A 24,734-nucleotide genomic window follows, 5' to 3' on the forward strand; every position below is an offset into this window, starting at 1 on the left:
GTCATTGGCAAATATTTTCTCCCATTCTGTAGGTTGTCTTTTAGTTTTGTTGACTGTTTCCTTTGCTGTACAGAAGCTTTTTAACCTGATTAAGTCTCAATAGTTCATTTTTGCTTTTGTTTCCTTTGCCTCCATAGATGTATCTTACAAGAAGTTGCTGTGGCCAAGTTCAAAAAGGGTGTTGCTGTGTTTTCTAGGATTTTGATGGATTCTTGTCTCACTTTTAGATCTTTCATCCATTTTGAGTTTATCTTTGTGTCTCGTATAAGAGAATGGCCTAGTTTCATTCTTCTGCATGTGGCTGTCGAATTTTCCCAGCACCATTTATTGAAGAGACTCTCCTTTCTCCAGTGGATAGTCTTTCCTGCTTTGTCAAATATTAGTTGACCATAGATTTGAGGGCCCATTTCTGGGTTCTCTATTCTGTTCCATTGATCTATGTGTCTATTTTTGTACCAGTCCCACACTGTCTTGATGATCACCACTTTGTAGTACAACTTGAAATCTGGCATTGTGATGCCCCAGCTCTGGTTTTCTTTTTCAATATTCTCCTGGCTATCCAGGGTCCTTTCTGACTTCTATTATAACATTTGCCCAACAAAATATATTTTCTTTTTGTATTTACTTCTCTCTTATTTGATGAATCCTTATTGAGCCCAATATTTTTAGGGATTGGTCTATATATTGAAGATGTAATACTTACGACTCACCTACAAATTTATGTTCTCTTTCATATCATATTGTACTGGGAGATGAACAACAAGCAAAATATGTACCATTTTAGAACTATGATAAAGGCTACAGAATAAAATAAAGGAGCAAATTTAGGAAGTAATAAGAAATTAGAATTTTAAACAGAACAGAAGAGTATATTAGTTAGCTCAGGTTGCCCTAACATAATACCATAAACTAGGTAGCTTGAACAACAGATATTAATTTTCCCACAACTCTGAAGCTCCAAGTCTGGGACTAGGGTGCTAGGATGTTTAGATTTTGGTGAGGGCTATCTCTCTGGCTTGTAGGTGGCTGCCTTCTTGTTGTGTCTTCATATGGTAGAGAGCACACTCTGGTGTCACCACCCCTACTTATTAAGGGCACCAGTTCTATCAGACTGGAGTCCCACATTTATGTTTTCATTCAGCTTCAACCACTCCTTTAAAGTTCCTATCCTCAGCATAGTTACAGAAGGATTAGGGCTGCACTATATTTAAAGGGACATAATTCAGCCAATAGCAGGGAGTTTGGGAAGTCCTTACTGAAAAGGTAGTATTTAGGGGAATATCTGGAAATATATAGCAGAATGACCAGGGGATTATGTGGGAAGAGTAATTCAAGAAAGAATAAAGTACAAGAGCAAAGATCCTGAGTAGAGAAGCATGATGGATGGACAGCTTTGCTATAGCAGATGAAGGGAAGAATAGCCAGAAATGAGGTATGAGGTAACAGGAAGATCAGATTAAATTCAGCTCTGGTACCATTATAAAGATGTTGATTTTTAATTATGAGATGGGGAGTCATGGTAGCAAGTAGTGAATAAGTTTTAATTAGAACATTCTGATTACTATATTGAGAATGTACTAAAGGGGGAGGATGGAAAGTAGGCAGACTAGATAGAAAGCTATTAAAATAATCCAGAGATTACAGTGACTTAGAGCAAAGTGGTAGCAGTAGAGAAAGTGAGTGTCAAAAAATCTAATTTTCAGGGCATGCAAACTGTACTGCAGCCACCTGGAAAATAGTATGGAGGTTCCTTAAAAAATTAGAAATAGAATTACCATATGATCCACCAATTCCACTACTGGGCATTTACCCAAAGAATCCAGATAGATTAATTCTAAGAGATATACATCCCTATATTTATTGCAGCGTTCTTTACAGTAGCCTAATTACAGAAGCAACACAAGTGTTCATTGATAGATAATGAAGATGTGAGATACACACACACACACACACACACACACACACACACACACACACTGGAATAATATCCAGTTATAAAAAGAATGAAATCTGGTCATTTGCAAAAATAAGGGTGAATCTAGACAGTATAATGCTAAGTGAAATAAATCATACAGAGAAAGACAAATACCATAGAATCTCATTCCTATGTGGAATTTAAGAGACAAACCAAAAACTACTTTTAACTATAGAGAACAAATGGATGGTTATCAGAAGGGAGGTAGGTTGGGGGGGAGGGGCGGTGAGTGAAATAGTGATGGGGATTCAGAGTATACTTATCATGAGCACCAAGTAATGTATAGAATTGGTGAGTCATTATATTGTACACATAAAATTCTTATAATGCTGTGCATTAACTATACTGGAATTAATTTTTTTTAAATTCAGTTTTTTGAAATATAAATGTAAAGATCTTCTGGTAAAGGAGATGTGGGCTATCCTATGAAAAATCAAGGATAGCTCCAAAAAATTTAAGCTAAGCAATAGGACAAGGAATAGTCATTTAATATTCAGGGCAATATTATACAGAAACAAGTTGGAAATAAAAGTCAGACTCATATTTGGATATGTTAAGTTTGAGATGACCATTAGAAACCCAAAAGGTGATTTTGAACAAGTAGTCGTATGTAGAGCTCAGAGAAGAAATCTGGCTATTTTCAGTCTATGGATTCATCATTAATACAATACTTGAGTTTAGCAAGAGAGTAGATTTAGATAGAAGGAGAAGTCTAGATCTAAGAACTCACGCATGACATTTGTAACTTTAGGAAGATGAAAAGGTGCCAGCAAAGGAGACTAGGGAAGATAGAAAAGAAACAGAGTGCAGTGTTTTGGAAGTAAAGGAGGGGTTAGGGGTTCCCAAGAGGAGGAAGTAAGCACTTGCATCCATTACTACTGGAAGATGAACTAAAAAGAATGGAGAAATTGCCAATGGGTTTTGCAACCAAGAGGTCATTGTATACATTGCAAAATCATTACAAGCAGGTGGTATGATCAAACATCTGATGTGATTGGTTTCAATACAGAAAAAGTACAAAAATAGGCAACTGTAGAGAAAAAAAAATGGTATATGACAGAAAACATATACAAATATTTCAAAGCATTCTGTTACCAAGTGGGGGGAGACAATAGGCAGTAGTTCTAGGGTTAAGTGAGGTTAAGTGGGAACTTTTTACTCATAAAGTGGGAAAAATAAAGTGTATCTGCATACTGATAGGAAATACCCAACTATCCCAAAAAGCTTTTCTTTCACTACTATCATGAGAAATATATGGATAACATCCCGCCACCCAAATTATTTTCCCCTGACTCTAAAAGAAGGGAAATTTAAAAAGTGAGAAATACACACATTATATGAGAAAGAAGTTCATTGGCATAAAGTTCCTGAACTTAATCATGAGTTCTTCTGTGCCTTCTCCCATAAACAGCTAGAGTAGACTTGACGTGATTTGGTTTTCCCAATTTCAAACCAAGGGTATTTGCCTGATAGGACCCTTCTCTGGGAGTGCCTACTTTCCCTCCTTAACTTTTTTGACTTTCGGATGTGATTTCCTGAAATTCCCAGCTACATATTGAGAATATTCTTTTGTGTTTTCACATATGACTTCAACTATGAGTCTAAATAGTGTTCCTAATTAAACTGAAAATATGCAAGAATTGAGCTCTCACATGAACCTTTTTAAACCACTTTTGAGTATTAAAAAAAAATGCTTCCTGCTTTCCTCTCTCTTGCATATACACACACAAAAAAAGCAGATGTTTTCAAAGTAAACACAGGATCGGCTGCCCAATAACAATAAACTATTGAGAAGAGATGTAAGGAAAGGAAAATTTCTAATTTGGTTCATCATCAGTATAAATTTAGACTGTTTAAAAATAAGTATGTTAACATATATCACATAGTCAACTAAGTATATAATACAGCACAGATCATCAACATAAAAATTTCAGTAGAAAGTAATTCATAATAACTTCTTGGTTTTTAATAGATGGCTATATATAAATAAAATTATATTAAAAACTATACTGTAAATACACTTTTATTTATGATGTCTATACAACAAATTCTTTTTGACATTGGTTTGTCAATGTTTAAATTCTAACCTTGCTTGATAAAAATACAGAAGAAAGTCCTTGAATCATTTCAGAGTATTTTCAAGGCTTCATGGCTTCCATAAAGAACAGAGGTGAAGACTCTATCATATTTCCTATTTTCTTAGTCTATCAAGTATACATGTTTTGTAAGTAGGCAACATGCTCCATTAATGGAAATTCAAGTGGGTAACTGTCTTGCACAAGCTTAGCATTAATTTACAATCTAGTTTTAACACTGCCCTTAAGAATTGCAGTGTAAGAAACTTTTAATAGCATAAGCAGAATAAAACATGTTATGAGGCCTGTGAAATTCATATTATATTTTTGATCTGGCTAAAGTCATAGCATGCTGAAAATTTCACAGAATTTATAGTGGTTTGGTAGTCTTTGAGCTTGTGCATAAACTAAATTCTTTCACTATTTGATTTCTTATTTAGATTTTACCAAATATATATATATTTAAAGATAAAATGTATCATTGTAAAAGTATTAAAAATAACAATATAGTTTATACTGATTTTATGTTCTGATAAGGAAACGATTTTAAAAATGTTTTATATCTAGATTTTTAATTGCCACATAAATTTGACAGAATTTTAGTCCCTGCTATAAAAGATATATAATATTTTAACATAACAAAATATTAACACTTCAAGATATCCAAAGCAGAATCCTGTTTCTAAGAACAACAAAGAATAAATTTAAGGAAGATATAGATTCATTATAAAATATTTTAGCTAATATTTGTTTAGCATTTAAAGAGTAATTAGCACTGTGGTGTTTTATATCTGATATTTCGTTTCTAGCTCAAAATTACCATAGGATGTAGGTATTCTTTAGATTTAGAAATAACTATAGTAGACCCTAAGTACTTAATCATAGGAGGTAACAAATGACAATTTTGAGATTTCACCCTACATTTCTGATTTGAAAGCCTAAACCATAAATCATCATGTATTATTGGAGATTTTTAAAAATATTTTTGGTATAATATAATGTTAGAATCTTCAAAAAATCTAAAATCCCTAATAAAGCACTTTATGCAAACCTAACTCAATCATTTAGAATTTTTATGTTTAAACCACATTTTGGGGAAAATTAGTGCTTTATTTAGCTTATATATATGTGTGTGTGTGTATATATATATATATATATATATATATATATTTAAGATTTTAATTATTTATTCATGAGAGACATACAGAGAGAGGCAGAGACACAGGCAGAGGGAGAAGCAGGCTCCCTGTGGGACTTGATCCCAGGACCCCGGGATCACAACCTGAGCCAAAGGCAGATTCTTAACCTATAGCGTCCTTATAGATATATATATTTAATCACAAGTTTTCTTTAAATCTTAAAGGGTTCTTCCTGGTTATCATCTAGTATGTATTATGACCATGACTAAACTCCTAAACAGCAAGATACGAGGAAGAACTGGCTGGAGATATATCTCCACATTAATCACTAGAGTTGATTCATTTGTCTGGGTATGCAAGTGTCCTGTTTTTCTATATTGCATGGAGGTACTTCCTCAACTATGAGCTTTTTTGAGAAGTATTACCTTCCAGTCAAGAGTGGAATATCCTTCAATCAAGGATATTTGATTGCATTATCCTTGCCTTGTCTCTGTTTGCATTCTCCACAGTCTCAAAGGAATAAATATGTAGGTCTTTAAATAACAAATGAGAATCTATACTTATCCTAATAAAATGCTCAATCATCAGTCCTCATTAAACCTGAGTTATGAGCTACGTTGATGCCCCGATCAATCTCCTCTCGTGGGATTATTTTCTCCCCTTGTCTTGGAGGCTACCACATTCTGTTCAGAGTGAAGACTCAGTTCCCTCCTCTTCATCCACTCATCCAACATCTCATTTGCTATGTCCCCTCCATAAAATTTTGACTGCTCCAAGGCTCAGTCTTTGAACCTTTTCTCTTTTACTATTTATACTCACTTCCTAAATCAGTTCATTCAGTCTCATTACATTCAATGCCCTAAATATGCTGATGAATTTGTGTATCTAATCTGGACTTCAGTGAAACACAGACTTACATTCCAGTGCCTGTTTTACTACTTATACTCACTTCCTAAATCAGTTCATTCAGTCTCATTACATTTAATGCCCTAAATATGCTGATGAATTTGTGTATATAATCTGGACTTCAATGAAACACAGATTCCAGTGCCTATATTACCACTTTGATGTATATTTGACATATCAAATTTAAAACTGTCACAAGGAGGTGAGGGGTGTAGAGAAGAACAGATTTTTGTTTTTGTTACAATTATCCCATGACCATTAGTGGAAACTCTTCCAGTTGTTCATGATTAAAGTCTTGGGTTCATCTTTACTTTTCATTTTTCTTTCAAACCTTATATCTAATCTATTGAGTAATCCTGCTAGCTCTACCTTCAGTTCTCATTTCATTCACTGCTATCTCTGTGCCCCTAATTACCAGCATAATCATTTAAATTGTGACGATAGCCACCTCTCGATCTTCCTACATTTGCTTTTATAATGTTTTATTGTCTTTGATACTCAATTGCTAGAGTTCTGAAAATACAAGTTAGATTGTGTCACTCTATTCCTACATTTTCACTGGCTTCACAGTTCATGAATAGTAAAAGAAAAATTCTTAATAGCCTAATTATCTTAATTTTTAATGTCCTTTCCCCCCTATGACTTCAGCATCTTCTATTCAACCCCACTCATTCTAGGTTACAGCTATACTGTCTAGCTTCCATGCTCTTCCTCAACCATGCCAGGTAAACTCCCACCTCAAGGGTTTATTTTTCCCTTGAAAACACTAAAACATTCTCTCATCTTGCTCTCCTACTTCAACCGTCTGCTCAATTATACCTTCCTTATGAAATCTTCCCAGGCTGCTTTTAATAAATTGCTATCCCACAGTAATACTCTTTTATCTCTGTTTGACTTCTCTTAACACCTATCACTATCTAATGTAGCAAACTTTTGCTTATTTATCTTGTTTGTTCTATCTCCAGCTACTAGAAAGTACTATCTGTTGGCACAAACATGCTTATCTCCTTCTTATTGTTCAGTCACAATAACTGAAATATTCAATTAGAGTACAATACTTAACATATTTGCTGAAAGAAACCAAAGATAACAATGTAAAGAAAAACACCCTTGCTATCCTTTAGGATTTCCATATACATCTATTCATTCAACAAGTATTTATTGAACTCCTATACTGTGATACAGTTCATTGTAAAGATAAGGTAGTGTAGGAGATGACAAAGCTCACACTCTTCAGGGGCTTACAATTCAGTCAGGGAAAAAGTCAAACAAAGTCAACAAGAATGTTTAAAATATGTTCAAATGATAGCAATTACTGTGAAAGAAATTAAGTAGAATGCTATATTTGAATGAGTCTGGACTATTGGAAGCTGTGTTAGGTACTGGTAAGTAGCCTCTGTGCTACTTCAAAAAATACATTTAAATTGAGAGTTGAAGGATGTAAATGAGACAGCCAAGGAGAGATGTGTAAATGTCATTTTCTACCAAGGATAAAGCAAGAACAAACAGAACTGCAGGACAGGGCAGCATAGGTCTAGGAACCAGAGGAATTCAGTGTGAGAAGACCTTCATGACCAAGGGGAAAGCAGTAAAGGGTTTAGGCAGAAAAGTGACAAACTTGGACATTTTAAAAGTTCATTTGGTGTGTCCCATGGAATATGAATAGTAGGAGAAAAGTGGTAGCCAGAAGGTGCCCAGGAGGCAACTCTCTTATTCAAGGCTATAGATGTTAGCTTTGAGGATTAAGGTGGTGGTAATGGAAACTAGGAAAAATGTATAAATTTGAGATATGCTTTAGAAATAAACTCTATAGTACTTGCTGATAAATTGTATGGGAATAAAGACAGCAGGCAAATAAATAATAAATGTTCAATTTTTAGGCTGGAGCAACTATGAATTTTAGTATCCCCTTTGGAGAAAAATTCAAGAATTATATTTAGTATACATCATGTATGAAATGTCTATTAAACATCCCAGTGGAGATGTAAGTGAGCGATTACAGACATCTGGAACTAAGATGAATGCAGAACCATACCTGTTGGAAATATTTGCTCCTCTATCCCCACTGACTAGGTCAGTGCCTTGCACATAGCTGAAGATCAATCAATGTGTTGAATCAAAGATTGTTCCTCATTCTTTCAAATATGCATGTGGAAAATCTTATATTTGTTTATAATTCCTAATATTTATATTTTTAGTGTTTTTTTCTTTACTACTGGTAATAACATGATTAAAATCTAAACCATTAGTTCTCAAATTATTTTCTCAAGTAACTGAAAACTATTTCTCTAAACATGATTAAATTATGTTAATGCAGGTTTAAACTGTTTTCAAAGCAGACCATGTGCAAGCTCTAAAACTATGATAATTAATGCATATTCTAAATCTTTAATAATCAAATACCTTGTTTGAAGCTCTTGGGACAACTATTTATATTTTTTCTATTTGAGGTTTTTGGGGGCTTTTCTAGAGGTTTTACTCTTTTAAATATGATAAAAGCTTAGTATAAATGACAACAATACAACACAAAACCTTTATTTTGCTTCAAGGTCTAAAATCCAATTATATTGGATTGTAAGAGTTGGAATAAAGTATAAAAAAAGGAAAAGTAAAAAAATACCAATACATCTTATAAGTGAAGCAATTTCCCTAGAGACAAGAATAACACATATCTTCCAACCTCATCTATCTTAGCATTCAGAGTACTATGTACAAGATTTTAAATAAAGCCAATATGCTCATCTTTCTTTTCACCATGTGTTACTAAACCTTAAAGGACTTCTTTAAGTATTCTTAAATATATAAAATGACTTCTTACCCCTCTTCAGATTAGGCACTTATTCAAAATTGTCAAGCAAATAATTTCCCTGTTAAGATGCTATTTATAGCTTCTGTTATAGTGGGCCATGTATTTTAGACGTGCACATGTTTTGATATGGGTTTGTCTAATTTCCACAAACAATATCATAAAATCCCATGATTAGAATGTCAAAGTGGGAAAAAAAATAAAAGAAAATTGGAGACTACAGATATTATGAATATATATATGCACTCCTGTTATGGATGTGTTTTTTACACTATACTGTTAGCAATAAGATACTTTGCATTGAAACACTTTAAGACTTCTAGACATTGACATTTTTAGAACTTTTAATAAGTTTAATTTAATTAAGTGGGAGAGCCAGCCTTATATCCTCTACTTTACCCAATTTTGACCAAATAGAGCAATCTGATATTATTATATTGTATTCACAATCTCCTATTCTTATTTATGAGAAACTATATATTCCTGAGTGTTAAAACAAAAAAAGGCAAAATTAGGAAAAACCACATAGGGGTGCTTGGGTGGCTCAGTGGTTGAGAGTCTTTCTTTGGCTCAGGTCGTGATCCCAGGGTCCTAGGATCTAGTCCCACATCAGGTTCCCTGTGGAGAGCCTGTCTCTCTCACTGACTATGTCTTTGCCTCTCTCTCCGTGACTCTCGTGAATAAATAAATAAAATATTTTTTAAAAATCCACATAGATGAATAAATTAGAAAGGTAAATGAAATTTCAAATATCAAAATACACAAGAAATTAATCATTGTGTTTTCTTTGTTATATCCAAAAACAATTATACATTTTTGTTTGCAGTAAATATTTAAAGTTTCAAAATCATCTTTAATGTTATTGCTTTAATGTTTAATTGCTTCTTTAATTGTTTAATGTTTAATTGCTTCTCTCTCTAGTCTCCCCTTTTATACTCCTCTGTCTTTCTTTATACCCTGATGCACAGGGGCTTTACCCTCATAGAATGCCCTTCCCCTCTTCCCTTCCTATTTCAATCCTCCCTAAGGATTGCCACTTCATAAGTGTCAATCAGAAGTCCACTTTGCTCTGTAATGCCTTTATATTCCTTATTGCCTTTCATTTCCTCAATCCTACAATACATTATTTTCTTCTTATATTTTTTTCCAGAAGAATTCTGGAATAAGAAGGAACTTAAAGTATTATTTAACTCATACATCAACTACATGTATATTCATTGTCCTCTGTAGCATCACTAATAAACATTCTACATGGATAATCATATAAACTTTGATTTACATAATTCATGAGGCATCTCATTTATTTAACACAGTTTAAATACTTTCCCTCCTTGTATAGATTCAAATTCTGCTTTCTAGTTGCTAAATTTTCATCTCTTCATTCTTTAGTATATGACACCTGTTTATCAATTCCTAGATTGGAGGAACACTGTGTAATTTAACTTCAATAATGGCTGTGCAAAATGAAATAGATATTTGTAGACCTGTTTTTCAAAGCATGGGTTCCAATTTTCTACCCAATACTTATAGGTGAGGTCTGACCAGCACATATGGGAACATATATATACCACTTGCTTTGTGAGGAACACCATACATTTACTTATGTGGACAACAATTATACTAGACTTTTTGGCGACTCATCACACCACCATTAAATTGCATTGAACTTTAAGTCCACTTAAATCCCAAAATCTTCTTCATAGTTTGTGATGCATAGCCCTGTATCTCTCAATTTGAGATGTTTTAGCAGAGTTACTATTTCCCCTTTATACAGCACCTGATATACAGTGGAAACTCCACACTTTTATAGAATGACCTTAGAATAAAAGAAGTTATCAAATAATTTTTAACCTTAGAAACAAATGGAAATTCTTTAGAGATGTAACCTATGAAATGTGGCATCCAACCTGATTTGACTTGGACTTTCTCATAACTTCTTTTCATCTACTGTACTCTAAACATTTAAAAATGAAAGCTAAAATATAAAGAGATAAATAAAACAAAAGTAATATTGCATATACTCAGTAAAAGGAATATAGAAAACATTTCCAATAAAATCTTAAATAAAAACACAAAGTCCCAACCACAGAGAGATATCACCATATCCTTAACTTAAAAATATAAAAAATTAAAAACTCAGTTCTTATTTAAGAACTTATAAAAGTGAGCTCAGGTGAAGGTCTAGGTCAATAACCCTTGAAGAAGAATCTCATAGAAAGCTGAGGAATATAAAATTTCCACAAACTGTAGGGTCACACAAACCAGAACATCATCAATATTAGATCTTTGTCCAACTTCAAAAACATCTCTCTTGAGCTGTTTACAAAATTGCATGAAACTCCTAATGCGCTTAATTCCCTAACTAGTATTTCCCTAATTGGTATTTCTGTTTTCCTTTTTAAAGCCTAAGAGATGTGTTTTATGAATTTTTATTTTAATATAGATCAAGCAGTACTGTAATTGCCAGAGATCATTTCAGATCTTAACTTCACCTTCTGAAGTGTTTGCCAACCCTCCAAGTAATTGATTAGCACTTCAAATTTTTAATCTATTGCTTTTAAAAAAAATGAATTACTATGCAAGTTAGCTTAGTAATACTGATAGAGAGCTCTTACCAGAATAATACACATATGCTGAATCACACATCTTGGGAATAGCATTTCAGTTACACAAACACCTGACTCCATTCTCATCCTGTCTTTATCCCAAAGAGATCAAGAAAAACTGTCAAATACCTTGCCAAAATCTGGATCAGTGTATCCATGTTATTCCCTGATTTACTAGTTTAATAACTGTATTTAGAAACTGTATGTATCTACAGAATCATAAGAAATTTTCACTAAAGCTTCCTCCTCTTTTGAGGACTAGAGTCAATTGCTGAATTTTGGGGGGACTGAGATATTGATAGCATAATAGAACTAAGTGTGGCAAGAAGGAAAAACAATCACACATATCTGGCTCTTTGGTCCTTGGAGAATGAGTACCTTGGTCTTAAGAGTTTATTACTAAATAATCCAGATCAAACATTGAGATGATGTGGGGAGCTTGATGAAAAGTATTGCCAGGTGTATTCACTATGTAAGATACCAATGCCTCAAGTTTTATAAACCCATCTGGTATGTTCAAGGACCTGTAAGTATGGAAAATCTCCTGGATTAACATTAGATCCAATATTTATTATGGCTATACTCTTGAGATTTATCAAGAAAGTAAAAATCAAGAGAGTATGATGGGGATTAACATTAGATCCAATATTTATTATGGCTATACTCTTGAGATTTATCAAGAAAATAAAAATCAAGAGAGTATGATGGGGAGATACAAGTATTGAACATGGGAGCAAAATCACTCCTACATAGTTCTTTTTCCATTCATTTATTCAAAGGTGCATTTAATCATATGCTTAAAACCCAGGGTCTCTTCATATACTTTTGCTCAGATGAAAGATTTATGATGAGAGTTTGAATGTTTTAATATCCTAATTTTACTCTTCCATGATGCTTTAAGTTAGGATACATTACTATTAAAGATTTGGTTCCCTACCAAATTAAGTCCATTTACAGGACTTGATCTGGACATCGTATTTTTTTCACTCTTTGTGACCTTATGAAAGAAATGTCTTCTGTTTCTGAAAATAATTAAACTTACATGTAATCTATCACATTAGAACAGGTTCTTTGCCATTATTTTGTAAAGACAATTAGTTACTAAATATAATTTTCTTATTTTTTTCCATCTTAGGAAGTGTAGAGTGAAAGACAGTTGTTTTTAATTTTTTTTTCCCATAGATAAGATACTTGGCAGTAAATGAGTAGCTCTGGGGAAAAAAAATAATAACTCATTCAAATCAATGCTAGTTTTTGAAGCCTTTGTTCCCAAGTCAGAAATTAGGAACTGGAAAGGAAGTAAATCTCTCTCAAAGTACTTATTCTTGGGATGCCTGGGTGGCTCAGTGGTTGAGCCTTTGGCTCAGGACGTGATCCAGGAGTCCTGGGATCAAATCCCACATCGGGCTCCCTGCATGGATCCTGCTTATCCCTTTGCCTGTGTCTCTGCCTCTCTGTGTCTCTCATGAATAAATAAAGTCTTAAAAAAAAAAGAGTACTTAGTCTTGGGAGTGACTTGTGGTCTGAGAAACTCTGAATTATTGTCTTTCAATATGATTTCCCTTTGAAGAGATTACCCATATTATTGGCCATTAATTAGAAGTAAGTTTGTAGTGGGTTAGTGGTCTCAATAAATCTCTAAAATCTAGAGAGGGCGACAAAACATGAGAGACCCCTAACTCTGGGAAATGAACAAGGGGTAGTGGAAGGGGAGGTGGGTGGGGGTATGGGGTGACTGGGTGACGGGCACTGAGGGGGGCACTTGATGGGATGAGCACTGGGTGTATACTACATGTTGGCAAAAAATATACAAACAAACAAATAAATAAATAAATCTCTAAAATCTAATTTCTAGTCTTAAAAGTTTAGGGAGGTAAAAAAAATAATACATTAGAAGTTTTTAAATATCTGCTTCCAATTTACCATGATTTAATTGATAACTTCTGAAACTGTGAGGTTACATAATGGACATTGATTTGTACTTTAGCAAATTTTAGAGGAGGAACAGAGTACAGGCAACTATTATGAATAAATCAGTTAAGGTCAATTCCCAATATAAGTTTTCAAGATCTCAGAGTCTGTATCAAGCTATATACCTCCCACCCTTTTTTGTGAAAATCAGTAGGTCATTGGCTATGATTAAAATTGTGTGTGTGTGTAAATATATAAAATATTTCAATCTTAGACAAAAGTTTATATATTCAATCACTCAGAACTATGTGTACATTTTAATATTTGGGCTAATAAAAATATTTTATAAAATATTGAAATGATTTCTAAGAATTATAAATATTCTCATGTAAATCATTGTATTTTGAAAAGTCTATATATGTTTCTGGATCTAGTATGTTTCTACCTTTTTGATTAGGTCAGTGAAATTAAAGAAATTAAATACTTTAAATATTCTTCTAGTTTGTTTCAGCTGTAATTTAAGTTAGGACTAGATTTCACTGAAGCCTTACACATGCCATTAAAATAAAAAAAATATTCTCAGACACAAAATAGGAAAACTTGTTTCAATAAAGAATCCTTATTTCCTACCAAATATATTATATTTCAGGATACAGATACACAATTAAAAATTACCTGCAAAGTGATGGGGCTGACGAGAAAATGCTAGAATTTGACTCCATACAAAAGTCTTTTTGGGTGTTTTAAGCACTGTATGGCAAGGTTTGGAAGGGGAACAAGCAAATCCAACAAGGGAGAGTCCAGCAGATGGGGGAAATTATCCTGGATTCTGAATCTGGAGATGACAATTATCAGGGATAAACAAGTAATTGTCAGAAAAGTCTAGAAATAGTTAACTAGGATTCACCATAGGCAAAATATCAGAGCCAAGAAATAAGAAACCAAGGTATATGTAGTAAAACAAAGACACAAATCCACATTGGGCATCAGAAATGTCTATCCTGAAAAATCAAGGACTGAGCATAGAAAAATTAGAAAAACATTTACTCTTTCACACCATTTACTAGGGGATAAGTAATACACCTATCAGTTCTGAAAAATTAAATCTGACTGTTAAAGTTTCTATTTTAGGCTAGTCAGCTGTGTTCTAGAAACACTGAACCACCAAGAATCACAAAACCAACAAAGCCTCCAGACCTACAGGACACCTGTGCACTAAGACGATAATCAGAAAATGCATTCATGCATCAAGAAATAAAACTGAAAGAGAATAATGGTATAAATTCTGGCCCTTAGAATAAAGTAGAAGCTTCTTTCTAGAAAAAGTACTGAAGGGCAGAGCATTTTAACAGCAGAACTATCCTGAGTAGTGGACTAGGAAAACTCCCTTAAAAACTGTTTTCTATTAAAGGCAAGATTGTTTTCAAATCCAGTGATCAGATTGAGTCTGGAGGGTGTGGATGAATCACATAACCACAGCCTTCAGAAGAAAAGGTCTAGGGAGGCAGGAAACCAGATGGATTATGAAATTGAAAGTGAATTTTACTATATATTTTCTTAGCTTACATTTTTGGCTCATTAAGAACTGAAATGCTTCATAGATTTTAACTATATACAAACCCAATATTTCTCTATATCTTCTAGTTTTTGATGTTTAGCTGCAGAGGAAGAGAAGCTGCTCTTAAAGTTATTTCCATCTTCATTCAAAGGGTGACTCCAAAATCCACGTAGGATGTAATTCCACCTATCCCTCTTTTTCTGGAATTTCTGTGCTTCAAATGTGCAAACTGGATTGAACATGGAAGATAAGTAAAGAAAACAAAGATTAAAAAGGCATTATGGGGGGCCTGGGTGCCTCAGTCTGTTAAATGCCTGACTCTTGATTTCTACTCAGGTCATCAATTCGGGGTCCTGAGATTGAGCCCTACAAGGAGCTCTGTGCTCAATGGGAAGTCGGTTTGAGATTCTCTCTCTCCCTCTGCCCCCCACCCCACTCTACTCATGCTCACTCTCTTGCTCTAAAATAAATAAATAAATATTTTTTAAAAAGGCATTGTAAACACCCATTTTCTCTACAAATTTAAGTTGGAACTACAAGAATATTTAATTATACTGCTGCTTGCTGCAAAAGTACATCAATTAAGTTTACTATAATGGTTATTGATTGTATGTCTATTATAAGGGCATTCTCAAATAATTGAGGAAAAGGCAAAGACAGACATTTCCCCTAACATCATTTTGCATATATCTAGAAGAGAATTTTGATGTAAGTATTAATCTTTATCATAACAAAAATTATAAATGCTATAATAGGATGAAACAGATGCACAGAGGGGAAGAATCAGCAAACTTTATCCCTGTTGGTCTTTTACTTATGAAGAAAAATATTTCTCTTATTTTTAGATCAAGAAAATAAACTATGTAAAGAAAATAAGCACTGTCAGTAAATACACAAGAAGGTAGTTTAAATCAATCATGATTAGTCTGGTTATCTGTGTTGGAGAAATAAATAAATGACAGGACCTATAACTTTGGAAGTATTTAGAAACCTTAGAGCTTGAATGTCCTGTTAGTGTAGGATAAGTGGGCAGAGGAAACACTTGAAAAGATAATAGCTAAAAAAGTTTGAGAACCGCTGAAGTATAATTCATAGACCTGTGAAGCTTGAATGATCTCTAGTAGAGTAGGAAGACAGCAACAAAAAATATGATAAAAACTTCTGTCCTACAGCAAAAGAAAAAAATATGAAAATCAATTAGAGGAAAAACAGATTATCTTGAAAGGAGAGTTAGTCTAACAATGAATTTTCTATCTCAACAATAAAAAGAAAGTAGAAGAATACCCTCAATATACTAAAAGAAAATAACTAGGAACCTAGAATTCCATTACTTATGAAAGTATATTTTAAGGCACCATTATAAAATAAATAAACTGAAAGTTAGCAATTTCATCACCAGATTAAACTAAAGGAAAAAAAGGAATTGATCCAGTATGGTAAACTAAAATAAAAGATGATATTTAATAATTTAGAAGGTAATAAATATAAAACAAATACATATTGACTATAAAAACTAAGAATCTCTATTGATGTTAAAATCACATATAATTAACATATATGACAACAATAATATAATTTTAAACAGTAAATGGAGCTAAGAATTTTAAAGGTAGGATTCCTGAATAGCTCAATGGTTGAGCGTCTGCCTTCAGCTCAGGTCGTGATCCTAGGGTCCTGGGATGGAGTTCCACGTTCGGCTCCCTTCATGGAGCCTGCTTCTCCCTCTGCCTGTTTCTGCCCCTCTCTCAGTGCCTCTCATGAATGAATGAATGAATGAATGAATGAATGAATATCTTTAAAATTTTTTTCAAAGGCAATTGCATACTCTTGAGAAGACGTAAATATTAACTTTGGATCTGGTAAATTATCTATAATTTTTATGGTAACTTAAGAAAAGATAACATATAACTCATCAGCCGGTATCCTATTCTCCCAGAAATCAACATTTCTCTTCATGGTAGTAGTTTCTTATTTACATCTGCATCTAAGTCTTTCTCTAGCTAAAGGATCCTACTCATCAGCAATAAATGAAATAGTCAATAAATAAACTAGTTTTCTTCCCTTTTGGGTGGTAAAACCCATTTTCTACAGCATTTCCAAGAGACACCCCATTAGAATTAAGACCTATTAATGCTCTCAGGATTGTCATGGTCAGCAGTAGCTCACCTATGTCAATTTTCTTCTTTTCCTATGTCATTTCCCCACAATCTACTGTTTTTTATTTATAGCCTCTCCTATAAACCATTAATTCATCTTACTCTCAGGGAATGATTCTAAAAGAACTCAATCTACAATAAATTTTGTCAAGAGAAAAATAGGATAAGAAATAAACATTAAAAGGTGGTAGGGTAATAGTAAAAAAAAAAAAAAAACAACAACATAGACCTGATACGAAAAATAACGTAATAACATGATATATTTTACTCAAATATATTAATTTGGCATATTTGATAGAAATAGACTGAATGCTTCAATCTGAAGAAATGTTACCAATAAGTAGAAAAAACAATCTGTAGGTATATAGAAAATTTAAATACTATTAACAAATTTCTGCTAATTTTTTATGGAAAACTATGTCCTCAAACAGATGATAGGCCATATGTTGGGCCATAAAATAAATCTTGATAAATTTCAGAGGATTTAAAAACTTGGGTATATTCTGTGACACAAAAACAATAAATTAGAAATTAAAAATGAGATTCTAGGAAAACCTCAAATATTTTAAATGAAAAAAGAACATATTTAAATAACTTAAACCTCAAAGATGAGATAGTGAAAGGAATTAGAAAATATTTTGAACAGAATAATGAAAATATAACACATCAGTTACTTAAGATGCTTATATCATAAAAGACTTAAAAGAATGACCAAAGTACCCAATTTAAAAAGCTAAAGGGAGAAAGGAAAATTAACACAATTGAAACAACGGGATAATAAAAGGGGAGAATTGAATAATAAAAAATAAATCCATAAAGAAATGTTACAAACCCCAAATTAGTTTAAAATTAATAAATGAAACAGGAGAGAGAAAACACAAATTACAAACACAGGAAATGAATACTTCTGCAACTTCTACAAATGTTGAAGGTATAATGAATGAATATTAAGACCTTCATGCCAATAATATTGGCAATTTAGATGAATGAAATAAGCAAACTCTTTAAAAAATAGAGTTTACCAAATATGACTTGGAATTAAATAGAAAATACGAATTCATTCTATTAAATTCCTAATTAAAATATTTTCCAAGAAGAAAACTCCAAGTTCAGATGACTTCATTGGTGAATTCTACCAAATATGCAGATAAGAAAAAACAACAATGTTAAAAAATTCCCACAGAGGAATTCCTATGAGAAGAAACACTTTCTAATTCACTATAAGAGAGCTATATAATGTAGGTAACAAAAGTTGATAAAAATACTACCAATAATATTATAAACCAATATAGTTCTTAAAATTAGAAATAAAAATCCTCCCATATTGGCAAAATAAATCCAATAATGTATTAAAAGTATAATATACATAATGAAATGTGAGTAATTTCAAGGTTAGTGTAACAATCAATCAATGTAATTTAGCAACACTGGATAATAGAAATAACTTTCATAAATTCATAAAAATTATAAAATACAGTAACTATGACCACTTATAATAAAGATAAATTTCTGAGCAAATTAAAAATGAAGGAAGTTTGTTCATGTTGCATGAGAAGGAAGTCCTCTCTCAGCATTTGTATCCATCATAATGGAAATCTTAGAAAACATAGTAAGGCAAGCAAATAAAATCAAAAGTAAAATATCAGAAAATATACAAAGTTGTTATTCATTGCAGACATGACTGTCTATAAAGAAAATTCTAATAAAAGCTACTAAATTTAGAAAAATTTAGAAAAATTTAGGATAAATCTAGAAAAATTTATCCTAAATTTATTATACAAGTTCAACACACATCAATTGCATACTCTAGCACTAAAACTGCAGAAAATAAAAATACTGTTTAGAAAAAAAAATACCGTTTAGAGTCAATAATAAAATATGTTAAGGGTAATTTAGTCAAAGATGTTTAAGACTTCTAAAATAATAACTGTAATAGTTATCTGAGGAAAAAAATAAGACAAATACATGAAGAGATATCATTAGCTCATGGACAAGAAGGCTCACTATTGTTAAGATGTAACTTATATCTTAAGTACATAGAATAGCCAAACAATCTTTAAAAAGAACAAATTTGGAGAACTTACTCATCTTGATTTCAAAACTTACTCTAAAGCTACAGTAATGATGAGAGTGGTCCCAAGGAAAAAATGTCAATTCTATGGGAAAGATTATTGGCCGCAGAATAGACTACATTGACTTTTGATAAAGCCAACAAGGCTATTTATTGGTAGGTAAAATATTTTGCTTCATTTTTTTTTTTTTAGTAAATGGTGGCAATTAAACAGGAAAAAATGCGTGGGGAAAAAATCTTTGACCTCATACTATACACAATTATTAATTTATGATAAAATTGTGGACCTCTATAGAAAAACATGATATATAAAAAGATTATAAATTTTGCTTAGGTGTATGCAGAATTTTCTTAAGATAGAAAAAAAATCAGGGGCACGTGGGTAGCTCAGTTATTTAAGTGTTGTCTGCCTTTGGCTCAGGTCATGATTCCTGGGATAGAGCCCTGTAGCAGGCTCCCTGTTCCATGGAGAGCCTGCTTCTCCCTCTCCCTCTGCCACTCCCATGTTTGTGCACTCTCTCTCTCTCTGTCAAATAAATAATAAAAATCCTAAAAAAGAAAAAATCATAACTGGCAAAATCAGATAATCTTCACTTTACCAAAATTAAACACTTGTCAAAACATCACAAAGTGAAAAAAATCAAGACTTAGAAAAAATGTTATTTCTATATATTAATCTACCATCTTTCTATCACTTATTCATCTATTGACTGACAATGGCTTGTATATGGAACACATAAAATCCCACATATCAATAATAACCTAATATTTGAGCAACAAACTTGAAATGTTCTTAATATCAACAATAAGGTATATAAATTGCCAAGAAACTCACAAAAAGGTGCTATCATTGGTAATCAGGGAAATGCAAATCAAAATCAAAGCTGGGTTGCACTTCACATTGCTGTCATAAAGATAAAACTGTCAGCATTAAACACTGGCAAGCACATAGATATAAAAATATACCACAACTACTTTAGCAGTTTCTTATATACTAAATATGCAACATCTTATGACCCACCAGTTCCACTCCTAAATATCTACTCAAGAAAAAGGTAACATTTGTTTATAAAAGTAAGTATATAGTAATATTTATTACAACATCACTCCTAATAGGTGCAAACTAGAAACAACTCAAACATCCATGAAAGAAGAACTCATATACAAATTATGGTATATCCAAGTAGTGGAATAGAATTCAATCAAAATAAAAAAGAACTATTATTAATATTAATGAATCTCAGTAATAATAAGTGAAAGAAACCAGATATAAAATGTACATATTATACAATTCCATGAGTTCAAGAATAAGATAAACTATGATTATGGAAATCAGAAAGTGGTTGCATAGGATAGATGGATGTCAGAAGGTGGTTTAGAATAAATACTATTTGAGGAGACAAAGGCTAAATTTTGATTCAGTTGCTGATTACATGGATGATACTTAGTAAATTGCACCTTGAGGTCTATGTATTTCACGGAATGAAATTTTGACTCAATTTAAAATATTTTGTAAAAACACTTGAATTAGCAACATTACCTCTCTGTGACCAGTAAGTTTGAACAATGTATTTCCCATTCCCATGATGACATAATTTGCTAGCATTAATTTATGATAGAGCAGCCCCGGTGGTCCAGCGGTTTAGTGCCGCCTTCTGCCCAGGGCGTCATCCTGGAGACCCGGGATCGAGTCCCACGATGGCCTCCCTGCATGGAGCCTGCTTCTCTCTCTGCCTGTGTCTCTGTCTCTCTCTCTGTATCCCTGTCTGTCATGAATAAATAAATAAAATATTTTTTTAAAAATTATGATACTACTCTAGTTATTTTACAACCTTTGGGGAAATATAAAAGATATCTTCTCTGAAAAAAATTGTTGCTAAATAAATGTATACACACACTCTTCTGGTTTGGATTCAAAGAACTGTCCAGCTGCTGTGCCATCTTCTCAAGAGTTATGTCTTGGTAGCCCTCAGTGTTTGGCAATATTAGGCACTCAAACATAAACAGAAATAATTTGATTTCTTGTTATACCCATAACTCTGGTATTATTTTATATAATTAGAATTACTTGAAAACCCAAATCTAAACCCTATGTATTTCAAAATAATTAAATGTGTAAAATTTTTAGATTTGACTTACAGGATTTTTTAGTATGAATTAAGTCCTATGTCTTAGGCCCATGTAATTATGACTTTAATATTATTTTTTGTCTTTTCTGTTGAGGCTATATTTCTGTATCCAAGAGATTATGGCAGTGGCAAAAAATAGAGTAATATTGGTAAATGCAAATAAAAATCCCATGAATAATTTAAAAAGTAGAAGAGTTATAAGTTATACTCATCTCTTGAATTTACCATCAACACTATAAAAAATTACTCAGAAATAGGCAAGTTTTGGTAGCATGCCTTTCATTGTCACACTGAGTCATTGTTTAGTAAGTTCACACAAGAATTAAGTTGTTTAGTAGAATATACCTGTGCTGTGCTGTTCACTCTTGAGAGATTAGAATCTGTTGCAGAATATAATTGAGTTGATGTGCAGTGCTGGTTAACCCTCAAGCTGGACCTGAGAATCAGAGGCTCTTCACTCCCTTCCCTGTCCTTGGAATGGACACTCTTCTCCCACTCTTCCAAAGGTAGGAGCTATTTTTAAATATGTAACCTTGGCCAGGAGAAAAGATGGTGCCTGACTGGCTCAGTCAGTACAGTGTGGGACTCTTGATCTCAGGGTCATGAGTTCAAGCCCCATGTTGGGTGTGTGCCTATTGAAGAAGAAGAAGAAGAAGAAGAAGAAGAAGAAGAAGAAGAAGAAGAAGAAGAAGAAGAAGAAGAAGAAGAAGTAGTAGTAGTAGTAGTAGTAGTAATCGTCTGGGAAAAGTAAGGTGTTGCTGAAACCATCTGATCTATATAGGTCACCAAACTCCATTAAGGCCTCTATATAAACTTTTAAGATTCTGGTGGGCAGGTGTGTAGATCTAGTTGAGTTGCAGCTGCCACAACAAATCCTTTTGTAAGTCCCCTTATTAAACTTGCCTCCAAACTCATCTTGAGTGATTAGCATCTTTCTTCAGTATCCCCTTACCCTTGCAAAGGACAGCCAGTTTCAGCCTTGGGAGCTTCTGAGGTTGTGAGCCAACAGAATCTATAAAGTTAATCTTATCATGTAAATTTCTCTCGGTTAGAAAAGTATATCTCTAAGGTTACAGTTATAATATTTTTAAAATGTGAATCCATTTTTATCTCTAATTCACCAAATTTTAAAATTATTTTCTTGGTGAAATTATTACACAAAAAGATCTTTAAATAAGCTTTACCAATTAAGCTTTGAGTGAACTTCACCCTCATTAATAACTTGACTAAATTCTTTGACTTTTCCAATTCTATATAAACATTAAAGTCATGTTTTTAACTTTTTGAAAATCATGTTTTACTAACATTCATATAGAAAAGCAATTTTAAGTGTATTACTTTATTCTAAATTTGAAGAATTTATTTTACTAAATTTTCTGTAAAATTTGCACAGTAATGTGTACTTTCCATTTAAGGAGTAAAATAATCTCCAATAAAAGGAGCATTTCTTCAATGCCTCCAAAAGCCAATTAGAATAAGACTTCTTTAAATGGCAACATAGCAACCCAAGAATATTTCAAAGTATCAAAATATTTTTCTTAATGTGTAGAACCTAGATGTCAGGTCAGCAAACGTGAGAAGAAAAGCTATAGAGTATAGAAATAATAAATGATAGTTTACCTTGAAATATGGTTTTTCCTCAAGACTCTAAAAACTTCAATAAGGTTAAACTCATTAAATACTTACAATCATTGGAATTATGAGAAAACTAGTAAAAGGACTGTATATCAAGTTCAAATTCACGTAGATAAATGTAACTGCCATTTGTACTCAAGAATATGGGATCAGAGAAACAGAATATAGAATGCACTAACTCACTGGAAATATTTTTTTTATTTTTCCTGAAAATGCTTATAAAATTTTGGCTCCATATGTTTAGATCAAAAAGGTCAGTTTGTATGTTAGAGAAAATACTATTTACAATTGAGTAACAAACTATTCAAAAATTCAATATTAGACTTACCAATTACTAGAAAATCTTAGGCCATTTCTACAACTTGGGGTTCAGCCAATTGTTCTGTTGTTTTTCTCAGATCCATCTTTCTTATCTTTCCTTCTCTCATTTCTCACCTTACAGTCTTCTACATTTTAGTACAAAGTGCCAGGACACACACACGCCTCTCCCTTCCCCTTCCTACATTCTTACCCTCAATGCCTCTCAGCCTCTTATTTTTAGACTATAAGATAGTACTCTGAGGAAACTCAATACTTGTTTTGTGCTGCAGTTCTTTTGAAGGATTATCTTGCATTCCTGGAGGGAAAGTGGTTCAGAATTTTCAGTTATATTCATTTACAAGCTGGTTTCCACTCTCCTACCAACACCCTCCCTTCTCTCAATTTGTTCTAATTTTAAGTCCCCTGAAGGCAATAACAATGTTCTATTGTCAATGTATACATGATAAGCTAGTTTACTTAATGGCTTACCACTAGTCATCATTTTTCAGATGAACATACGGGAACGTAGAGGGATTAAGTAATTTTCTCAATATTAGACTGCAAATATATTGTTGAACTGGTATTGAACTAAGACAATATGATTACAGAACTTGTTCTTGTGTTCTCTATGCATTTTGCCTACCATAACTGTTGAATGAAAAACATTTTCCATCCTAATACATATCTTTTTCCTTTTCCCTCAATGTATCTAAATCTTATGTCTTAAAGTCTTCATTCTCGTGCATACTCTTCCAACTCACTACAACTTCCTCTATTTTTGATCCTCATACTGCTTTTACACACAACTGTGATATTGTATTGCCATCTACAAAAGATTTTATCTCTACTGATTCATACAATGGTAAAACTTATGTTTATATAGTACTTAGGAAATTTTTTTAAAGATTCTTACTTATTTGAGAGAGAGCTTGAGCAAGCAAGGAGAGGGGCAGAGGGACAAACAGGCTCCCACTGGGCTCAATCCCAGGACCCTGAGATCATGACCTGAGCCAAACTAAGACACTTAACTGACTAATCCACCCAGGCACCCCAGAAATTTTCTAATATCTATATATATTACTACACTGATATTCCAACTAAATCATAATATTGAAAATGCATATGTTGCTGTATCCTGTAGCATGCAGCAATATTAAGATATTTAGAAATTACTAAGTATTTCTGCAGTAAAATATAACAAAAAGCTATCAAAAATTACTTCAAATACTGATTTGAACAAATTGCATATAAAATATGTAGATCTTTTATTTCTGGCTTTACATAAACAACCAATATTTAATTGGGCATACTGCCAACATTTACTACTTCAGAATTTATGGTTGAAATAAATCTAAGAGCAAAGTATTTTTTGGTTACAAGAATGAAGCAGATCAACTCATGCTATTTTTCTTCCTTCCATCTATGTGTTTTGCTATATAGGCAAAAACCATCCTATTTGGATGTCAG

Source organism: Vulpes lagopus, chromosome 11 (assembly GCF_018345385.1).
Source record: "Vulpes lagopus strain Blue_001 chromosome 11, ASM1834538v1, whole genome shotgun sequence".
NCBI lineage: Eukaryota > Metazoa > Chordata > Mammalia > Carnivora > Canidae > Vulpes > Vulpes lagopus.